Here is a 22,476-nt window from a genome sequence, read left to right as displayed (position 1 = left end):
TAATGAAATTCAAGTAATTACATGCTTGAATACATATAGTAGTATAATGACTACTTTTCTTTTCAGAAATAGTTCGAGTCGCTCCACGTTAAGAGCTGACTAATGAGGTCTCCCAACAAGTAAATGCTTATCATGTACAATATTTCCAATAAGAAACATGCATATTTCTTATTTAGTGAATCTTTCTTTAGTTTTTATTTAAGTTTCACTCTTGCTCCATAGGCTTTCATCATAAGAGGTTTCATGCGCCATGAGGGTTTTCATATTCATGAATTTTTATCCTTTTTTTCATTATCTATATTTATTTAGCTTTTTCACAACAAATTAGTGTTGCTGACTTCTTGTTTAGTGAAATCCCAGAATTAGCATACTTTCTGAACCAGGTTTGGAGCCACTGCAAGTTTAAGCAAGCCCAGCAAAGTAGTTTTGCTGCATGGTTATTTAGATGTCCTTTACCGAATCCAGTTTTCTAAGGCTTAATGTGATTCTTGTAGACAAGCTATTTAGAATTCTGACCTTTGTAGCTTTGCTGCTGCTTTATGTAGACATAGTAATTGTGTTTTTTTTTTTTTTTTTTTGTCGACTTCTGTACCTCATTTTTTGATGGCACAAAATGTTTAATTTTGTCATCCCTTGCTTCACTGGATAGAAAAATTGGTTCCTCACATCACTGGCTTGAATTGATCCTCTTGTTCAGCCTCTCAGTCTTGGAGTGGATGCTTGGATATTCAGCATATATACCTTTGTTAGGTTTGATGGTCATCTGACTCCAGTTAGGATAATAATGCATGTCTATGTTGGACCTATGGAAAAAAATTGTTTAGCACTTTTCTCCATCCATCAGTGATAATTGTATCCATATTTTGTTTGACGAATTAGTGGACTTCCAATGCTATATTAACTCATTTTAGTTGGTCACATCTCCGTATGTAACTCACAGCACAAAGTATCCTTCTTGGCATCAGATCATTGGATGTCCTTGATATTACTATTTTCTTTTTTTACTATATCTGTATATATATATCAAATGGATCAAGTGCATACAGCCTATCAGATCATTCTTAAGTTATCTTAAACATGCAAAAGTAAACATAAGTTTCCACACCAGAAAAGTGCTGTATATAATTCATTGTACACACCAGGTTGATTCTTTATACTAAATGTGTATGTTGCACTTGATCAGCAGTTATTTCTTTGGCATCTTTTTCTGTCTCTCTCTTGTCTTTAGAATGCATCACTGACTTATCATTTTCCATACATCCTTTGTGGTAATATCATTTTATTGGGCTGTCCTTCTTGTGCCTTTATATAAACATATCTTCCCAAATCAAACAGTGAACACATTATATTTACCATAGATTCTTCCATGATCTCATTTCCAATAGCAGTACTTGTTAATTTTAATGAAGGTACAGAAATCAAGGCAAAGAAGCTATGTTCTTTTGTTTCCCTGTCTTGCAAAGCTTTGGAGCTCCTCACCTTCTCTTGTCTTTTTGAAAATGTCTTTGACTTGCCCTTTTTTTAAAAAGCAGGTTTCCCACCTGAAGCTCTCAGATTAATTTTCTTCCCTGCTATATTTCTTTAGCCCTTTTTATCATTCAAGGCCTGGCCTAAAGTTGAGCTTGTCTTTGGTTGAAGACATTACAAGGAAAATGTATATTTTAGTAGGTTAGAATCTTCTCCCTAATGACAAGGTATTTAATGAATGAATTCAGCTCCACCATTTTAATAGCATCAGATATTAAGTGATTTTGTTTTGCTATAGTTGGGCAATGTTTATAGACTTGACTAAGAGTGTTGGGGCATGATGTGGAGCATTTTGATGTATTTTACAATATTAAGTAGTGGTGAGGTTTATAAAGATGAGGGCGTATTGTACAATATTAAATAGTGGTGAGGTTTATGAAGATGAGGGAAAATATGGAGTTGATCGACTTAAAAGGGTTAAACTCTTCTTGAAAATCAGTTGAACTTATGGATACCTAACCAAACTTTCCCTGGCAATTGAGATTTATAACAGAAATATGCCAAGACTTATGTGCTTTGTTCTTGGAGACTGTTGATTGCATGAAATGGTTGCATGTTGGGATGTTGAGTGTTGTTGTGAACAGCCAACCACTGTCATTTGTTTGTTGTGCTTGGTAGCATTTGCCATTCTAGGGTGAATCTTGGGAGCAAGGAGAATTGAAGTGAGGTCTACTGAGGTTCTTTTGATTTTTCATGAGTGTTTTACCTACTTTCATGTTATTGAGCTCGCAATTTCCCTGAGCTCCATAACCCCTCACCAATATTTTTTGTCCATAATCAGAGAAGAGATTGTAAAGCTCCAAGTCACACTCCATCAGTCTTTTTCTCTTCTTTCAGTACAGTACAACTATTGTAACATGGGATTTATCTAGTACCAAAACTAATGAATTAGCATTGGTGCTTTCTATTTCATTTTAGATGGCATTTGATGATTAACCAACAACTGTGAAGGAAATCAGCTTTAATGCATGGGGATATATATATATATATATATATATACATTTTATTATTATTATTACTATTATTTTGCTTTGTCTCTGTCTCCCGCGTTAGCGAGGTAGCGCAAGGAAACAGATGAAAGAATGGCCCAACCCGCACAATTCTATCTATATATATATATATAATATATATATATATATATATATATACATTTTATATTATTTTTTTTATTTTGCTTTGTCGCTGTCTCCCGCGTTTGCGAGGTAGCGCAAGGAAACAGACGAAAGAAATGGCCCAACCCCCCCCCATAAACTTGTATATACACACACGCAAATATACATACCTATACATCTCAATGTACACATATATATACACACACAGACACATGCATATATACCCATGCACACAATTCACACTGTCTGCCTTTATTCATTCCCATCGCCACCTCGCCACACATGGAATACCATCCCCCTCCCCCCTCATGTGTGTGGGGTAGCGCTAGGAAAAGACAACAAAGGCCTCATTCGTTCACACTCAGTCTCTAGCTGGCATGCAATAATGCCCAAAACCACAGCTCCCTTTCCACATCCAGGCCCCACACAGCTTTCCATGGTTTACCCCAGACACTCCACATTCCCTGATTCAATCCATTGACAGCACGTCAACCCCGGTATACCACATCGATCCAATTCACTCTATTCCTTACCCGCCTTTCACCCTCCTGCATGTTCAGGCCCCGATCACTCAAAATCTTTTTCACTCCATCTTTCCACCTCCAATTTGTGATGTCTCCATGGTGGTTTAATTTGTTTATGGATGGGGTTGTTAGGGAGATGAATGCAAGAGTTTTGGAAAGAGGGGCAAGTATGCAATCTGTTGTGGATGAGAGAGCTTGGGAAGTGAGTCAGTTGTTGTTCGCTGATGATACAGTGCTGGTGGCTGATTCATGTAAGAAACTGCAGAAGCTTGTGACTCAGTTTGGTAAAGTGTGTGAAAGAAGAAAGGTGAGAGTAAATGTGAATAAGAGCAAGGTTATTAGGTGCAGTAGGGTTGAGGGTCAAGTAAATTGGGAGGTAAGTTTGAATGGAGAAAAACTGGAGGAAGTGAAGTGTTTTAGATATCTGGGAGTGGATTTGGCAGCGGATGGAACCATGGAAGCGGAAGTGAATCATAGGGTGGGGGAGGGGGCGAAAATTCTGGGAGCCTTGAAGAATGTGTGGAAGTCGAGAACATTATCTCGGAAAGCAAAAATGGGTATGTTTGAAGGAATAGTGGTTCCAACAATGTTGTATGGTTGTGAGGCGTGGGCTATGGATAGAGTCGTGCCCAGGAGGGTGGATGTGCTGGAAATGAGATGTCTGAGGACATTATGTGGTGTAAGGTGGTTTGATCGAGTAAGTAATGTAAGGGTAAGAGAGATGTGTGGAAATAAAAAGAGCTGTGGTTGAGAGAGCAGAAGAGGGTGTTTTGAAATGGTTTGGTCACATGGAGAGAATGAGTGAGGAAAGATTGACCAAGAGGATATATGTGTCAAAGATGGAGGGAATGAGGAGAAGTGGGAGACCAAATTGGAGGTGGAAAGATATATATATGTATATGTGAAGTGTTTTAGATATCTGGGAGTGGATCTGGCAGCGGATGGAAGCGGAAGTGGATCATAGGGTGGGGGAGGGGGCGAAAATTCTGGGAGCCTTGAAGAATGTGTGGAAGTCGAGAACATTATCTCGGAAAGAAAAAATGGGTATGTTTGAAGGAATAGTGGTTCCAACAGTTTTGTATGGTTGCGAGGCGTAGGCTATGGATAGAGTTGTGCGCAGGAGGATGGATGTGCTGGAAATGAGATGTTTGAGGACAATGTGTGGTGTGAGGTGGTTTGATCGAGTAAGTAACGTAAGGGTAAGAGAGATGTGTGGAAATAAAAAGAGCGTGGTTGAGAGAGCAGAAGAGGGTGTTTTGAAATGGTTTGGGCACATGGAGAGAATGAGTGAGGAAAGATTGACCAAGAGGATATATGTGTCGGAGGTGGAGGGAACGAGAAGTGGGAGACCAAATTGGAGGTGGAAAGATGGAGTGGAAAAGATTTTGTGTGATCGGGGCCTGAACATGCAGGAGGGTGAAAGGAGGGCAAGGAAGAGAGTGAATTGGATCGATGTGGTATAACGGGGTTGACGTGCTGTCAGTGGGTTGAATCAGGGCATGTGAAGCGTCTAGGGTAAACCATGGAAAGCTGTGTAGGTATGTATATTTGCGTGTGTGGACGTATGTATATACATGTGTATGGGGGTGGGTTGGGCCATTTCTTTCATCTGTTTCCTTGCGCTACCTCGCAAACGCGGGAGACAGCGACAAAGCAAAAAAAAAAAAATGTATAAATATACATTTTTTTTATTTATATTCATTATACTTTGTCGCTGTCTCCCGCATTAGTGAGGTAGCACAAGGAAACAGATGAAAGAATGGCCTAACCCACCCACATATACATGTATATACATACATGTCCACAAATGCACATAGACATACCTATACATATATATACACAAGCAGACATATACATTTATACACTTGTATATAATTTATACTGTCTGCCCTTATTCATTCCCATCGCCACCCCACCACTCATGAAATGACAACCCCCTCCCCCCGCATGTGCCCGAAGTAGCGCTAGGAAAAGACAACAAAGGCCACATTCGTTCACACCCAGTCTCTAGCTGTCATGTATAATGCACCGAAACCACAGCTCCCCTTCCACATCCAGACCTCACAAAACTTTCCATGGTTTACCCCAGACGCTTCACATGCCCTGGTTCAATCCATTGACAGCACATCGACCGCGGTATACCACATCATTCCAATTCACTCTATTCCTTGCATGCCTTTGACCCTCCTGCATGTTCAGGCCTCAATCTTTCAAAATCTTTCTCTCCATCTTTCCACCTCCAATTTGGTCTCCCACTTCTCCTCATTCCCTCCACCTCTAACTTATATATCCTCATGGTCAATCTTTCCCCACTCATTCTCTCTATTTGACCAAACCAAATCAAAACACCCTGTTCTGCTCTCTCAACCACACTCTTTTGATTACCACACATCTCTCTTACCCTTTCATTACTTACTCGATCAAACCACCTAACACCACATATTGTCCTCAAACATCTCATTTCCAGCACATCCACCCTCCTCCACACAACTCTATCTATAGCCCACGCCTCGCAACCATATAACATTGTTGGAACCACTATTCTTTTAGACATACCCATTTTTGCTTTCCAAGATAACATTCTCGCCTTCCACACATTTTTCAATGCTCCTAGAACTTTTGCCCCCTCCCCCACCCTATGACTCACTTCCACTTCCATGGTTCCATCCACTCCGGACTCACTTCCACTTCCATGGTTCCATCCGCTTCCAAATCCACTCCCAGATACCTAAAACACTTCACTTCCTCCAGTTTTTCTCCATTCAAACTTACCTCCCAATTGACTTGTCCCTCAACCCTACTGTGCCTAATAACCTTGCTCTTATTCACATTTACTCTCAGCTTTCTTTTTTCACACACTTTACCAAACTCAGTCACCAGCTTCTGCAGTTTCTCTTCTCAATCAGCCACCAGTGCTGTATCATCAGCGAACAACTGACTCGCTTCCCAAGCTCTCTCATCCACAACACACTGCATACTTGCCCCTCTTTCCAAAACTTTTGCAGTCACTTCCCTAACAACCCCATCCATAAACAAATTAAACAACCATGGAGACATCACACACCCCTGCCACAAACCAACATTCACTGAGAACCACTCACTTTCCTCTCTTCCTACTCGTACACATGCCTTACATCCTCGATAAAAACTTTTCACTGCTTTTAACAACTTGCCTCCCACACCATATACTCTTAAAACCTTCCACAGAGCATCTCTATCAACTCTATCATATGCCTTCTCCAGTTCCAGAAATTCTACATACAAATCCATTTGCTTTTCTAAGTATTTCTCACATACATTCTTCAAAGCAAACACCTGATCCACACATCCTCTACCATATATATATAAAATATATATATATATATATATATATATATATATTTTTTTTTTTTTTTATACTTTGTCGCTGTCTCCCGCATTTGCGAGGTAGCGCAAGGAAACAGACGAAAGAAATGGCCCAACCCCCCCCATACACATGTATATACATATGTCCACACACGCAAATATACATACCTACACAGCTTTCCATGGTTTACCCCAGACGCTTCACATGCCTTGATTCAATCCACTGACAGCACGTCAACCCCGGTATACCACATCACTCCAATTCACTCTATTCCTTGCCCTCCTTTCACCCTCCTGCATGTTCAGGCCCCGATCACACAAAATCTTTTTCACTCCATCTTTCCACCTCCAATTTGGTCTCCCTCTTCTCCTTGCTCCCTCCACCTCCGACACATATATCCTCTTGGTCAATCTTTCCTCACTCATCCTCTCCATGTGCCCAAACCACTTCAAAACACCCTCTTCTGCTCTCTCAACCACGCTCTTTTTATTTCCACACATCTCTCTTACCCTTACGTTACTCACTCGATCAAACCACCTCACACCACTCATTGTCCTCAAACATCTCATTTCCAGCACATCCATCCTCCTGCGCACAACTCTATCCATAGCCCACGACTCGCAACCATACAACATTGTTGAAACCACTATTCCTTCAAACATACCCATTTTTGCTTTCCGAGATAATGTTCTCGACTTCCACACATTCTTCAAGGCCCCCAGAATTTTCGCCCCCTCCCCCACCCTATGATCCACTTCCGCTTCCATGGTTCCATCCGCTGCCAGATCCACTCCCAGATATCTAAAATATATATATATATATATATATATATATATATATATATATATGTATATTGAGGATTGGCGGAATGCATGCATAGTGCCATTGTACAAACGCAAAGGGGATAAGAGTGAGTGCTCAGATTACAGAGGTATAAGTTTGTTTGAGTATTCCTGGGAAATTATATGGGAGGGTATTGACTGAGAGGGTGAAGGCTTGTACAGAGCATCAGATTGGGGAAGAGCAGTGTGGTTTCAGAAGTGGTAGAGGATGTGTGGATCAGGTGTTTGCTTTGAAGAATGTATGTGAGAAATACTTAGAAAAGCAAATGGATTTGTATGTAGCATTTATGGATCTGGAGAAGGCATATGATAGAGTTGATAGAGATGCTCTGTGGAAGGTATTAAGAATATATGGTGTGGGAGGCAAGTTGTTAGAAGCAGTGAAAGGTTTTTATCGAGGATGTAAGGCATGTGTACGTGTAGGAAGAGAGGAAAGTGATTGGTTCTCAGTGAATGTAGGTTTGCGGCAGGGGTGTGTGATGTCTCCATGGTTGTTTAATTTGTTTATGGATGGGGTTGTTAGGGAGGTGAATGCAAGAGTTTTGGAAAGAGGGGCAAGTATGAAGTCTGTTGTGGATGAGAGAGCTTGGGAAATGAGTCAGTTGTTGTTCGCTGATGATACAGCGCTGGTGGCTGATTCATGTGAGAAACTGCAGAAGCTGGTGACTGAGTTTGGTAAAGTGTGTGAAAGAAGAAAGTTAAGAGTAAATGTGAATAAGAGCAAGGTTATTAGGTACAGTAGGGTTGAGGGTCAAGTCAATTGGGAGGTAAGTTTGAATGGAGAAAAACTGGAGGAAGTAAAGTGTTTTAGATATCTGGGAGTGGATCTGGCAGCGGATGGAACCATGGAAGCGGAAGTAAATCATAGGGTGGGGAAGGGGGCGAAAATCCTGGGAGCCTTGAAGAATGTGTGGAAGTTGATAACATTATCTGGGAAAGCAAAAATGGGTATTTTTGAAGGAATAGTGGTTCCAACAATGTTGTATGGTTGCGAGGCGTGGGCTATGGATAGAGTTGTGCGCAGGAGGATGGATGTGCTGGAAATGAGATGTTTGAGGACAATGTGTGGTGTGAGGTGGTTTGATCGAGTAAGTAAAGTAAGGGTAAGAGAGATGTGTGGAAATAAAAAGAGCATGGTTGAGAGAGCAGAAGAGGGTGTTTTGAAATGGTTTGGTCACATGGAGAGAATGAGTGAGGAAAGATTGACCAAGAGGATATATGCGTCGGAGGTGGAGGGAACAAGGAGAAGTGGGAGACCAAATTGGAGGTGGAAAGATGGAGTGAAAAAGAATTTGGGAGATCGGGGCCTGAACATGCAGGAGGGTGAAAGGAGGGCAAGGAATAGAGTGAATTGGATCGATGTGGTATACCGGGGTTGACGTGCTGTCAGTGGATTGAATCAGGGCATGTGAAGCGTCTGGGGTAAACCATGGAAAGTTGTGTGGGGCCTGGATGTGGAAAGGGAGCTGTGGTTTCGGGCATTATTGCATGACAGCTAGAGACTGAGTGTGAACAAATGGGGCCTTTGTTGTCTTTTCCTAGTGCTACCTCGCACACATGAGGGGGGAGGTGGATGGTATTCCATGTGTGGCGAGGTGGCGATGGGAATAAATAAAGGCAGACAGTGTGAATTGTGTGCATGGGTATATATGTATGTGTGTGTGTGTGTATATATATGTGTACATTGAGATGTATAGGTATGTATATTTGTGTGTGTGGACTTGTATGTATATACATTGTGTATGGGGGTGGGTTGGGCCATTTCTTTCATGTTTCATTGCGTTACCTCGCAAACGCGGGAGACAGCGACAAAAAAAAAGAAAAAAAAAATATGTTTACACTTGCATAATACTTTTAGAAAAGAAGAGGACATTTTGGGGAGCTTTATAGAAGACATCCAATATTATTTCAAACATGGTGGTCAGTATTTTCAAAAGACAAAAAATTTACCAGAAACAGACAACGTTCTATAAGAGCGAATCCTGAATTTTATGGTGCTTCTCATATTTGGCACCAGAATTTATCATACACAGACATTATTTTTTCTTAGAAATAAAAGAAACATGAAAGAAATGGACTGTAGAAAATATACATGTTTTGATTTGCCTATGTGATATCTTGGGAAATGGGAAAACCAAAAGTTGCTATCTCTGAAGCTATCAAAAGCAGCAACTGTTGTTGTTGATAGTGCTTTTCAGGATGTGTCAGAGAACTCCTTTATTGATATTGATGAATTTATTGATTTGTTAATGATAAGTCATAAATATCATCAGTGAATAGTTACCACTGATTGATTATTTTTGTTGCCTGTAGAGCATGGCAGAGGCATAAGGATTGCTTTGTCCACTGTTGTTGTTATCATCCATCAGTTTGTCGTCATCAGGAGTCACACAAAAACTGCAGTATAACCTTAGGTGGAATCTGAAGGGTTGAAGTTTGATACCTTTGAAAGTTAAAACAACCATAGTTGTTTCCTAGCGCTTGTTTTGTAGCATCAAAAAAAGTGAATGACATAAGACCCATAATTCTAGTCGGGATTTTGCATAAGATATGCCTCTGATAAAGAAGTTTACCTAGAACTTAACCTGGATCATAATTTGAAGATTAGACCTGACCCATAAGGATAACATCACAAGTTTTATACTTTTTACATTTGTCTCCCTGCATCTAAAGAATTGAATGGCATAATACTTTGGATTTTGCTGGAATTATACCCCATATTTATATAAAAAGGTTTAACCTGGAATTAACTTTGCTGAACTTGAAGAAAGTTGTATTTTATGCCATCAAGTGTAATTCATATGTTTTTGGTATTTTTTAAACAGTATTTCCATCCATTCTCAATGACTGTGCCATATTGTAGGTGATAAGTGTTCTGGGAAACATCCTCGTTTGCTGATAAGGGGAGTGATGTGCTAAGCAAAAGTAATGAACTGTTGTAGAATAGCTTAATAGTGATACAAGCCAGAATAGGCTGCTGTATTTGGTACATAGTCATGGAGTTGAGGCTGAGGACTTTAGTTCTGCAAAATTAATCTGCATGTATTTACGTGATGTGCTCTATGGAAATAGAGATGAAGATGATAGTTGGGAAGAGTTATTATTATCATCTCTTTGCTGCATTATATGTACACTTAAACAAAGAAATTTTGCTGCTTTTGTATAATGAAGCCCTTATTTCATTTATGAACAAACTTGAAATAGATTTAAAAAAGAGAGACAGTATTAGGTTTTTTGTTGATCAAAAAAGAGGTAATGTTGCGAGTTAATCCCCTATCCCTGGGGATAGGGGATTAAGAATACTTCCCACGTATTCCCTGCGTGTCGTAGAAGGCGACTAAAAGGGGAGGGAGCGGGGGGCTGGAAATCCTCCCCTCTCGTTTTTTTTTTTTTTTTTTTTAATTTTCCAAAAGAAGGAACAGAGGGGGCCAGGTGAGGATATTCCAAAAAAGGCCCAGTCCTCTGTTCTTAACGCTACCTCGCTAACGCAGGAAATGGCGAATAGTTTAAAAGAAAAAGAAAGAAAAAGTTGAATCTGATTGACAAGCCATATTCTTGTTCACCTTCTCCTACATTAGTGAAAGAGTGGTCAGAATAGACATAGAAAAGGTACGTTTTCTCAAATACATTCTCAAGCAATCATGCGCAGTGCACTGAAACCACAGCCCCCAGTGCACAACCAGACCCCACAGACCTTCCCTTGGTTCCCTCAGCCCCTTCACATTCCCTGGTTCAGTCCATTGACAGCATATTGACTCCTGTATACCAGATCGTCCCAGTTCACCTATCCAATGCATGCCTTTCACCCACCTGCATTTCAGGCCTCAGTCATTCAAATTCCTTTTCACTCCATCCCTCCATCTCCAGTCTGGTCTCCCCTTTCTCCCTGTCCCCTCTACTTCTGACATATCCACTTTGTCAATCTCTTCACACTCATTCTTTCCGTATGCCCAGACTATTTCAGCACATCCGCTTCAGCTCTCTCATCCATGCTCTTCTTATTACCAAACCTCCTTCTTACTACTTTATTACATACTCAATAAAACCAACTCACACCACATAATGTCTTCAAGCACTTAATTTCCAATGCTTCCGTAATCCTCCACACATCCTTATCTATATCCGATACCTCATCCATACAAAATCGTTAGAACTAGTTTACCTTCACACATACCCATTTTGCCGTTCCAGATAACGACCTCTCTTTACACACAGTAGTGGTGGTGGAGGGAGAGGGAGAAGGAGTGAGTATTTTTAAGGTTTGTTGAATGTGTTTGATGATAGAGTGGCAGATATAGGTTTTTTTGTTGAGGTGGTGTGCAAAGTGAGAGGGTAAAGGAGAATGATTTGGTAAACAGAGAAGAGGTAGTGAAAGCTTTGCGGAAGGTGAAAGCTGGCAAGGGTCTGGTTTGGATGGTATTGCAGTGGATTTTATTAAAAATGGGGGTGACTTGTGTTTGTGTTGTTGACTGGTTGGTGAGGATATTCACTATATGTATGGTTCATGATGAAGTGCCTGAGAATTAGCGGAATGCATGTATAGTGCCATTGTACATAGGCAAAGGGGATAAAAGTGTGTTCAAATTACAGAGTTATAAGTTTGTTGAGTATTCCTGGGAAATTATATGGGAGGGTATTGATTGAGAGGGTGAAGGCATATACAGAGCATCAGACTGGGGAAGAGCAGTGTGGTTTCAGAAGTGGAAGAGGATGTGTGAATCAGGTGTTTGCTTTGAAGAATTATATTTTTATATTATACTTTGTCGCTGTCTCCCGCGTTTGCGAGGTAGCGCAAGGAAACAGACGAAAGAAATGGCCCAACCCCCCCCCATACACATGTATATACATACGTCCACACACGCAAATATACACACCTACACAGCTTTCCATGGTTTACCCCAGACGCATCACATGCATTGATTCAATCCACTGACAGCACGTCAACCCCGGTATACCACATCGCTCCAATTCACTCTATTCCTTGCCCTCCTTTCACCCTTCTGCATGTTCAGGCCCCGATCACACAAAATCTTTTTCACTCCATCTTTCCACCTCCAATTTGGTCTCCCTCTTCTCCTCGTTCCCTCCACCTCCGACACATATATCCTCTTGGTCAATCTTTCCTCACTCATTCTCTCCATGTGCCCAAACCACTTCAAAACACCCTCTTCTGCTCTCTCAACCACGCTCTTTTTATTTCCACACATCTCTCTTACCCTTACGTTACTCACTCGATCAAACCACCTCACACCACACATTGTCCTCAAACATCTCATTTCCAGCACATCCATCCTCCTGCGCACAACTCTATCCATAGCCCACGCCTCGCAACCATACAACATTGTTGGAACCAATATTCCTTCAAACATACCCATTTTTGCTTTCCGAGATAATGTTCTCGACTTCCACACATTCTTCAAGGCCCCCAGAATTTTCGCCCCCTCCCCCACCCTATGATCCACTTCCGCTTCCATGGTTCCATCCGCTGCCAGATCCACTCCCAGATATCTAAAACACTTCACTTCCTCCAGTTTTTCTCCATTCAAACTCACCTCCCAATTGACTTGACCCTCAACCCTACTGTACCTAATAACCTTGCTCTTATTCACATTTACTCTTAACTTTCTTCTTCCACACACTTTACCAAACTCAGTCACCAGCTTCTGCAGTTTCTCACATGAATCAGCCACCAGCGCTGTATCATCAGCGAACAACAACTGACTCACTTCCCAAGCTCTCTCATCCCCAACAGACTTCATACTTGCCCCTCTTTCCAAAACTCTTGCATTTACCTCCCTAACAACCCCATCCATAAACAAATTAAACAACCATGGAGACATCACACACCCCTGCCGCAAACCTACATTCACTGAGAACCAATCACTTTCCTCTCTTCCTACACGTACACATGCCTTACATCCTCGATAAAAACTTTTCACTGCTTCTAACAACTTTCTTCCCACACCATATATTCTTAATACCTTCCACAGAACATCTCTATCAACTCTATCATATGCCTTCTCCAGATCCATAAATGCTACATACAAATCCATTTGCTTTTCTAAGTATGTCTCACATACATTCTTCAAAGCAAACACCTGATCCACACATCCTCTACCACTTCTGAAACCACACTGCTCTTCCCCAATCTGATGCTCTGTACATGCCTTCACCCTCTCAATCAATACCCTCCCATATAATTTACCAGGAATACTCAACAAACTTATACCTCTGTAATTTGAGCACTCACTCTTATCCCCTTTGCCTTTGTACAATGGCACTATGCACGCATTCCGCCAATCCTCAGGCACCTCACCATGAGTCATACATACATTAAATAACCTTACCAACCAGTCAACAATACAGTCACTCCCTTTTTTAATAAATTCCACTGCAATACCATCCAAACCTGCTGCCTTGCCGGCTTTCATCTTCCGCAAAGCTTTCACTACCTCTTCTCTGTTTACCAAATCATTTTCCCTAACCCTCGCACTTTGCACACCACCTCGACCAAAACACCCTATATATATATATATATATATATATATATATATATATATATATATATCCATCCTCCTACGCACAACTCTATCCATAGCCCACGCCTCGCAACCATACAACATTGTTGGAACTACTATTCCTTCAAACATACCCATTTTTGCTTTCCGAGATAATGTTCTCGACTTCCACACATTTTTCAAGGCTCCCAAAATTTTCGCCCCCTCCCCCACCCTATGATCCACTTCCGCTTCCATGGTTCCATCCGCTGACAGATCCACTCCCAGATATCTAAAACACTTCACTTCCTCCAGTTTTTCTCCATTCAAACTCACCTCCCAATTGACTTGACCCTCAACCCTACTGTACCTAATAACCTTGCTCTTATTCACATTTACTCTTAACTTTCTTCTTCCACACACTTTACCAAACTCAGTCACCAGCTTCTGCAGTTTCTCACATGAATCAGCCACCAGCGCTGTATCATCAGCGAACAACAACTGACTCACTTCCCAAGTTCTCTCATCCCCAACAGACTTCATACTTGCCCCTCTTTCCAGGACTCTTGCATTTACCTCCCTAACAACCCCATCCATAAACAAATTAAACAACCATGGAGACATCACACACCCCTGCCGCAAACCTACATTCACTGAGAACCAATCACTTTCCTCTCTTCCTACACGTACACATGTCTTACATCCTCGATAAAAACTTTTCACTGCTTCTAACAACTTGCCTCCCACACCATATATTCTTAATACCTTCCACAGAGCATCTCTATCAACTCTATCATATGCCTTCTCCAGATCCATAAATGCTACATACAAATCCATTTGCTTTTCTAAGTATTTCTCACATACATTCTTCAAAGCAAACACCTGATCCACACATTGCCGTTCCAGATAACGACCTCTCTTTACACACAGTAGTGGTGGTGGAGGGAGAGGGAGAAGGAGTGAGTATTTTTAAGGTTTGTTGAATGTGTTTGATGATAGAGTGGCAGATATAGGTTTTTTTGTTGAGGTGGTGTGCAAAGTGAGAGGGTAAAGGAGAATGATTTGGTAAACAGAGAAGAGCAGATGGATTAGAAAAGCAGATGGATTTGTAAGTAGCATTTATGGATCTGAAGAAGGCATATGATAAAGTTGATAGAGATGCTTTGTGGAAGGTATTAAGAGTATATGGTGTGGGAGGTAAGTTGCTAGAAGCAGTGAAAAGTTTTTATCGAGGATGTAAGGCATGTGTACGAGTAGGAAGAGAAGAAAGTGATTGGTTCGCAGTGAATGTTGGTTTGCAGCAGGGGTGCATAATGTCTCCATAGTTGTTTAATTTGTTTATGGATGGGGCTGTTAGGGAGGTGAATGCAAGAGTTTTGGAGAGAGGGGCAAGTACGTAGTCTGCTGTGAATTAGAGGGCTTAGGAAGTGAGTCAGTTGTTGTTCGCTGATGATACAGCAATGGTGGCTGATTCGGGTGAGAAACTGCAGAAGTTGGTGACTGAGTTTGGTAAAGTGTGTGAAAGAAGAAAGCTGAGAGTAAATGTGAATAAGAGCAAGGTTATTGGGTACAGTAGGGTTGAGGGACAAGTAAATTGGAAGGTAAGTTTGAATGGAGAAAAACTGGAGGAAGTGAAGTGTTTTAGATATCTGGAGTGGATCTGGCAGCGGATGGAACCATGGAAGCGGAAGTGAGTCACAGGGTGGGGGAGGGGGTGAAAGTTCTGGGAGTGTTGAAGAATGTGTGGAAGGCGAGAATGTTATCTCGGAAAGCAAAAATGGGTATGTTTTAAGGAATAATAGTTTCAATAATGTTATATGGTTGCAAGGCATGGGCTATAGATATGGTTGTATGGAGGAAGGTGGATGTGTTGGAAATGAAATGATTGAGGACAATATGTGGTGTGAGGTGGTTTGATCAAGTGAGTAATGAAAGGGTAAGGGAGATGAGTGGAAATAAAAAGAGTGTGGTTAAGAGAGCAGAAGCAGAAGAGGGTGTGTGGAAATGGTTTGGACATATGGAGAGAATGAGTAAGGAAAGATTGTCAAAGAGGATATATGTGTCAGAAGTGGAGGGAAGGAGAAGCGGGAGACCAAATTGGGTGTGGAAGGATAGTGAAACAGATTTTGAGCAATCGGGACCTCAACATACAGATCTTTTCACAACCCTTTTTGTCATGTTACCTGCTTAACATCATATTATCTCCACTTGTCATTCTGTCCCTACACAACTCCAAGAACTGTTCACCGTTTTCATCAGTCTGTTTTAGAAAATTAAGTGTTTGATCTGGTCACTCCTCAATCTTCTTTCTTCCAAGGTGGGCTGATTTAAAGCCTATTCTTTTACCTTTTCACCTTTCCCTTTAACTCAGCTCTTTTAAGTGTGGTACCATCTTTTTTTGCTTTCCTCTGTACCCTATCTATTACCTCTTTGTGCTTCTTTTTGTGTTGTGACCAAGCTTGAGAAGCACATTCTAGTTTTGGTATTCTAGTATTTCTAGCAACAGTTGATCTCATCCTAAGATGGGACTTTTAATCTACAGATGATGATGCAGTGCCAGAATGCAATCACTTTAAGGCAGTCTAGCTTTTGCGATATATACTCATAACTTTTTATCCCCACAGTTGCTTCTACCTTTGTGAAGTATTGTCAGGTATAGACAAATGCTTGTTTCATCTAAGCACATCCACTCTCCAGCTGTTATGTCTAATGCACTAAATACTGGAATTTGAATGTGCCTGTCAGAATATACTGTACTAAAGAAAATAAAGAGTTTGATTTCATTTTCGTTGAGGTAAATCACTAAATGATATCTTTAATTTTGCAGAACTTGTTTCCGAACCTCGGTCCCATAGTTTTTATCTTGCTAGGATTTCAGTGGAATTATAGTTTTCAAAAGAATATGCTGCTATATGATAAAAAAGAATGGTCTGAGCAAAGCTAGAAACAAAAGCTTGTGAAAATCCTAATTATGTAACATACATTCTTTGAGGTGTGCCCATCATCATCATCATCGTCATTGTCCTAGCTCATTAATTCTGTATGTGCTGTCTTCCCCAGAGGATATGCCTTAGGGCTATACCTCAATAATCAGGTTTTGCACGTAAGTATCTAGCCAGCATACATTTGGACATCCCAGGCAAGTTAATGGTTAACCAACTTTTGCTGTGAAAAGATAGGCTTCTCATGCTCAGATATTTTTCATCAGGAAGCATGTCTAGCTTAGAGAAGGTGGTTTAGTAATATTTGAATAATGTTTGTAAAAGAAACTGAATATAATAAGGCAGAAAAAATTAATGAAAAGGAAATTCATAAGAGAAAGAATGTTTACATACAATATGTGTGATAACAAGGGAAGAAGGTATAATTCCAAGAAACTAATTGGATGCAATGACATTGATTTTTAGGTGTAAGGAATGAATGTAATAAATATAGGAACATTAGCTCTCAAAATGTTTAAGGCAAGGTGTACAGCAGGGTGGTTATGAAGTGTATTAAAAAAATAGATGTTGATGTGGTAGATGAATAGCAAAGTTTATGGAATTATTTGATTGTATGTATCAGAGTTTCACCGTCAAGATTTGGGTTAGCTAATGAAGTGAAAAAAGAAGTCAGTGTTCGCAGTATATATTAATTCACAAAATGCAGTAGGAGTTGTTGATTTGAAAAAGATAGTGGAACATAAAGAATGTGAAGCATGTGAAGAAAGCTTGCTGAGGTATTGAAAAGTTTTAAAAGAGAGGTTAGAGTTTATGTTCAAAATGTAAGTGGCTAGAGTGCCTGGTCCAAGATTGAAGACAGAGACATAGTTGTTTCATGCACACAGTAATGGTTGCCAAAGTAAAGAGTTATCGGGAAATAAGAATACTGGAACGAGTGAAGCTGAGAATGTTTCTTTTTGCAAAAGTTTCAATAAAGGAATTACAACCTTAAGTTACAACAATGGAATACACGCTGTAGTAAAGAAAGTTGTGAGTGTGTATGAAACGATTATCAGAAACAGTTATGTTGATAACAGATAGTTTATTTTTGAAAGGTTTTAGAATGTTAGCTTTGGTTATGTGGAAAGGAAATAGAAAAAGTACTTGGATATCAATGTCTTTTGTAGCTTACTCTGCAAAGATGGTGTAACCTTATCAGAGATCCTGGAGGGTGTTTTGGCCATATTGCAAGAACCTTAAAGAAAATAATGAAAGAAAAATGTTACCCAATAGGTTTCATAAATTGTGCTGAAAGAATGAATAAAGCCCCCAAAATTGTATGCTTGTGAAATGTAAATATTGTAGAAGAGTAGATGAACTTGATGACAAGTGCAGGTGGATTTTCTGACTTGGATGTGGATGTGGGGGGTTGGATGGGGCAAGATGTGGAAATTATAGTGAAGTAAATCTTTAGGAAAGGGTTGGTAAATTCAGTTGAAGAGAACTGAGGTGGTGTGGGCAAGTAGAGCAAAAGATGTGAAAAGAATAACTAGAAGAGTGGTGTTAGTGAAATTACCAAAAGGAAGGCAGGACATAGTGAGGAAGTATGCATGTGAAATGAGCATCAAGAATTTATGTGCATGAATGTTGGTATATCAGAGTTTCTGCGTGAGCCACCCTGCTGTACAGTGGGAAAAGGCATAAAACTGGATACTAATAGGTAGATTGTGAATATATTTTAAAAGTATAGTGTTCACAATTTTGGGGTAATTATAGTAATTACACATACACTCATACAGACTTCACATTGCTTTGTATACAGGAGGGAGTTTTGCATCTGGATTGATGCATGGCTGAATATAGTTGAAAATATGATTGGAGAGAATGAAAGTGGTCACCAACCATACCACGATGAAAACACTGCTTCTCGTCCAATCAGCGAAGTAAAGCAACGTCCGGTCTGGTTAGTACCTAGATGGGTGACCGCCTGGGAACACCAGATGCTATTGACGTTTTCGTAGGTAATAGGTTGGTTGACCTCTGTCAGTCATGGAAGCACTCGTGGGAAGAAGAAGAATTGTCATTCATCCATTAATGGCTCTTCTCTTTTGTCACATTCATGTGCTTACCCACTTGTGGATTGCCACAGCATTCAGAGAATGCTGTTTTTCATCTCTATTGTTTTTCACTTGTACCTTTATCTGTACTTGAGATATTTTCATTTCTTTCACTGTATCCCTTTTAATATGTCCATTAAGTTAAGTATTTGAGTTAAAGTTACTTCCAAAGAGGAAGGAGTTTTGCTTTGCTTTCACCTCCAGTTAGTATTTTCAGTTGCCATGTTGTTGCTGTATGTATTACTTTATAGCCTTTATTGATTTTGAGATCAAATTGTCAGAAGCCATTTTTACATACGATAATGCTCATTACATGGCAGGAAGTACAGTTGGTGACATGTGGTCAAGAAAGCAATTCCCCCATTCATAAGGTTGAAACTGGTGTAGCAGCTTCATAGTGCAATCAGATCGTGATGCTTCATTTATGTGAGATCCAACCCAATGTGTAGACCAAGTCACATTGAACATTTTCATTGTTGTGCTGATAATCAGCAAGTGAAAAGTTTGATAGAAAATCTGCCACCTTGCATATTGCAGGGAAATGTATAATTGATGCAGATGCTCTTGGTAGAAACAGAATTAGGGGTCAAAATGTGTGTTGCAACTGATTCAATATGAGAAGACAGAAAAATTATATGGTTAGAAAAATAAAAGTGCAAGGGATTGTTTGAGAAAAGTATGAAGTAGATGATTTTAGAAAGGCATGAAATGTCTAATATGAAGATCATGTAAAGGACTAATAGAAGAGAATAGTGAATGAGAATACTCTTGTGTTACAAGTGGTATAAGATTAGATTAACACAGGGCATGGCAGTGTACCTGCTTACATAGCAGTGAATACCTACAATGGAATTTTGCCTGAAGAAGGGTTGATGTTTATCACATATGCTTAGTTGATGATGGTGTTGTCCCCCACTGCAACACATCGACTATAATTGTCAGTCTTTGGTTGATCCAGTAATTTGCAAGCCAGCTGTTAAGTTTCCTTTTGAGTGTTTTGATGCTCATTTCTGCCATGTTTCTTATCTCTGGGTAATGCAAAGAATAGCTGCTTTTTTTTTCTTACAGGGTGCTCATGTATTTTTGTTTGATGACTGCAGTGTATAACCAGTTTCTTCTTGTATTTAAGGCTTTTATGTTTAAAATGTTCACTTGCTGGCTTTCTTAACTTTGTTTATTTCATTCATTACCATTTGCTTGGTCAGTGATCATTCAGTACAGCTAAGAAGTCAGGTTTGCTTTTTATATATACACACAATATTTCATCATCAGAGTTTTGTCTCTAGTAATAAAAGTTTCATTAACACACCTGCCATTACTTGGATCAGTGTCCTTTTATGATTCAAGTTTCTTGTTTCTTATGTTTCATAGACCTTTGACATTTGCTTTACTTTCTATCACTGTCCCTGTTAATTCTTTATAGGACATTGTTGTTATATAGTTGGTCATTCCATTATTTTTTCTTCCGCTACTGTATGTTAGCATTACCTGCATTAGCAGGGTGGTACCAAGAACAGATAAAGAAATGGCATTATTGGCTCACATCCACTATTTAACTGTCATGTATAATGCAATGAAGCTAGAGCCCCCTATTCACAGCCAAGCTCCATAGACCCCAACCGTGATTTCCTTAATTTCCATCAGGTTCAGGAGACCTGACCATGCAGGAGGATGCAAGGCATTCATGAGGTAGAGCCGTGATGTAGACTTTTGTCCATGACTGGAGCCTTTAACATATAAAATAAAAAATACTTGGGTTGACATGCTGTCAATGGAGGGAAGTAGGGCATGTGAGGGATATGAGGCGAACCATGGAAAGGTCTATGTGGCCAGGTTATGGGTAGGGAGCTGTGGTTTTGGTGCATTACACATGACAGCTAGAGAATGGATACGAGTGGATGCTGCCTTTTTATTCTGTTCCTGGTGCTACCTCACTTATGTAGAAAACGGTGATCAGATATTAGGAAATTTTTTAATATATAAGTGACTTGTGTCACTTGTAATGCATCTGACTATACTCTTACTTCCAATTATATCTGATATCATTATTATAAATAGTACTGAAGTAAGGACTGTTCCCTTAGGCTCATTAGATAAAACACCTTCAGCCATAATTCTATTTGCTACAGTTTTAAGATTTCTTGCTGTTAGAAAGATGGTGATCCATGTTCTTATGTTACTTTTTATGTTTTGTTTTCCTACTTTATTTGTTAGAATACATTAGTTTGCCTTTTCAAAGTCAAAGAATAGTATCCATTTTCCATCCTTTCAGTAGAATTTGATATATGTGGTTAAAATGGAGAAGTAGTTGTGTCTGTTGGCCTTTGTTTAATTGCTATTAATCAAGTGTTACAGTGTGCTTTTTTTCTCATTTTTTTTTTTTTTTTTTTTATATGTGTGGTGTCAAGCTAACTGGTTAATACTGTTTCAGTGGAAACAGGTCCTCCTTCATGAACTGATGATACACTCTCCATTTTGTGAATATATTCAATCCTGTTTTCATCTGACTTTTTCTCATCAGTAATATCAATGGTTTTGCTGTTGTTGTTTATGCCTTTTAAAAAAAAATAAATTGCTAATATTCTATCCAGTCTTAATGTTTAGTTTTCCATAGGTCGTTCTCTTGCAGTATTTATGTTTATATCTGATCTCATGATGGTTATTGTGATGGCATTCTCATCATAATGATTAAACATCTTGTCTTCTATATTATTGATTATTTTGTTTTCAGTATTTAGTTTTATTGGTTTTTTAGCATTTTCATATTTTCTTAGGGTCATTTTCATATTCTTCATGAACTTTTGAAGATTTCAGCCTCAAACATTTTTGTTCTTTGTTCTTAAATGAGTGATACATTTAGGTCATACTCTCTGTTATTTTATTTTCATTTCTTTTGTTCTCTGTAAAATTACCATATTTCTTTGTCAGCTTTTCATATTTTTTCCAAAGTTATCAAATTTCTTTACTTAGTGTTGTTCTCATCATTTTCCTTTCTCTTCTACTCATTCATTCTTTTCCATCTTGTACAATTTTCCAATCTGCAGTTTTTCTTTTTAGTTGGTATTAATTCTCTTAATGTTTGGCTTAATCTCTCATAAGATATTGTTTTGATGTCATTTATGTTACTATCTTTAACCCATTTATTGTAGTTAGGTCATATACTGGGTGTATTTGTCGAAAATTCTAGAATCACCAACCTCAGTCTCAAGACGAATTTCAGAGCTGTTAATGTTTGTTTTAGCTTCCTACACATTGTTACCAGATGCTGCAGCCTAAGATATTTCCGTATACTGGTCAGTCTTTGTGGATATACAAAGGGAACCTGTTTGAGATCTGTGCCATCAAGTTATGCGATAATTTGTGAAACTTTGATACTTGGCGAGACAGGATATATTGATAGTCACATTCATTTGTGACAGAAATACTTGCAAAAATACTGCAATGTAAAGATACTACATGTATATGTCTGACAGTGCTCCTGGCATACATCATAGTCCTGGCACTGTTACAGCAAAAGTTAAAGGGTGCATAGCACATAGAAAGAGTGTTCTAGTTGATCATAAGAATAGACATATGAGGCATTTTCAGAA

At 39.4% G+C, this 22,476-nt stretch overlaps 1 protein-coding gene and 1 pseudogene across 14 annotated transcripts in view; both read left to right on the top strand.

The window, feature by feature from the left end:
- LOC139765261 (SLIT-ROBO Rho GTPase-activating protein 1-like) overlaps positions 1-22,476 on the top strand; it is a 753,718-nt gene that overhangs the window by 698,713 nt on the left and 32,529 nt on the right. The window lies entirely within an intron of this gene.
- Positions 18,663-18,781, top strand: LOC139765305 (5S ribosomal RNA; annotated as a pseudogene).

This window comes from Panulirus ornatus, chromosome 53 (assembly GCF_036320965.1).
Source record: "Panulirus ornatus isolate Po-2019 chromosome 53, ASM3632096v1, whole genome shotgun sequence".
Classification (NCBI taxonomy): Eukaryota; Metazoa; Arthropoda; class Malacostraca; order Decapoda; family Palinuridae; genus Panulirus; species Panulirus ornatus.
The sequence above is the reverse complement of the archived record's forward strand: the minus strand, read 5'-3'. Positions and strand labels throughout refer to the sequence as shown.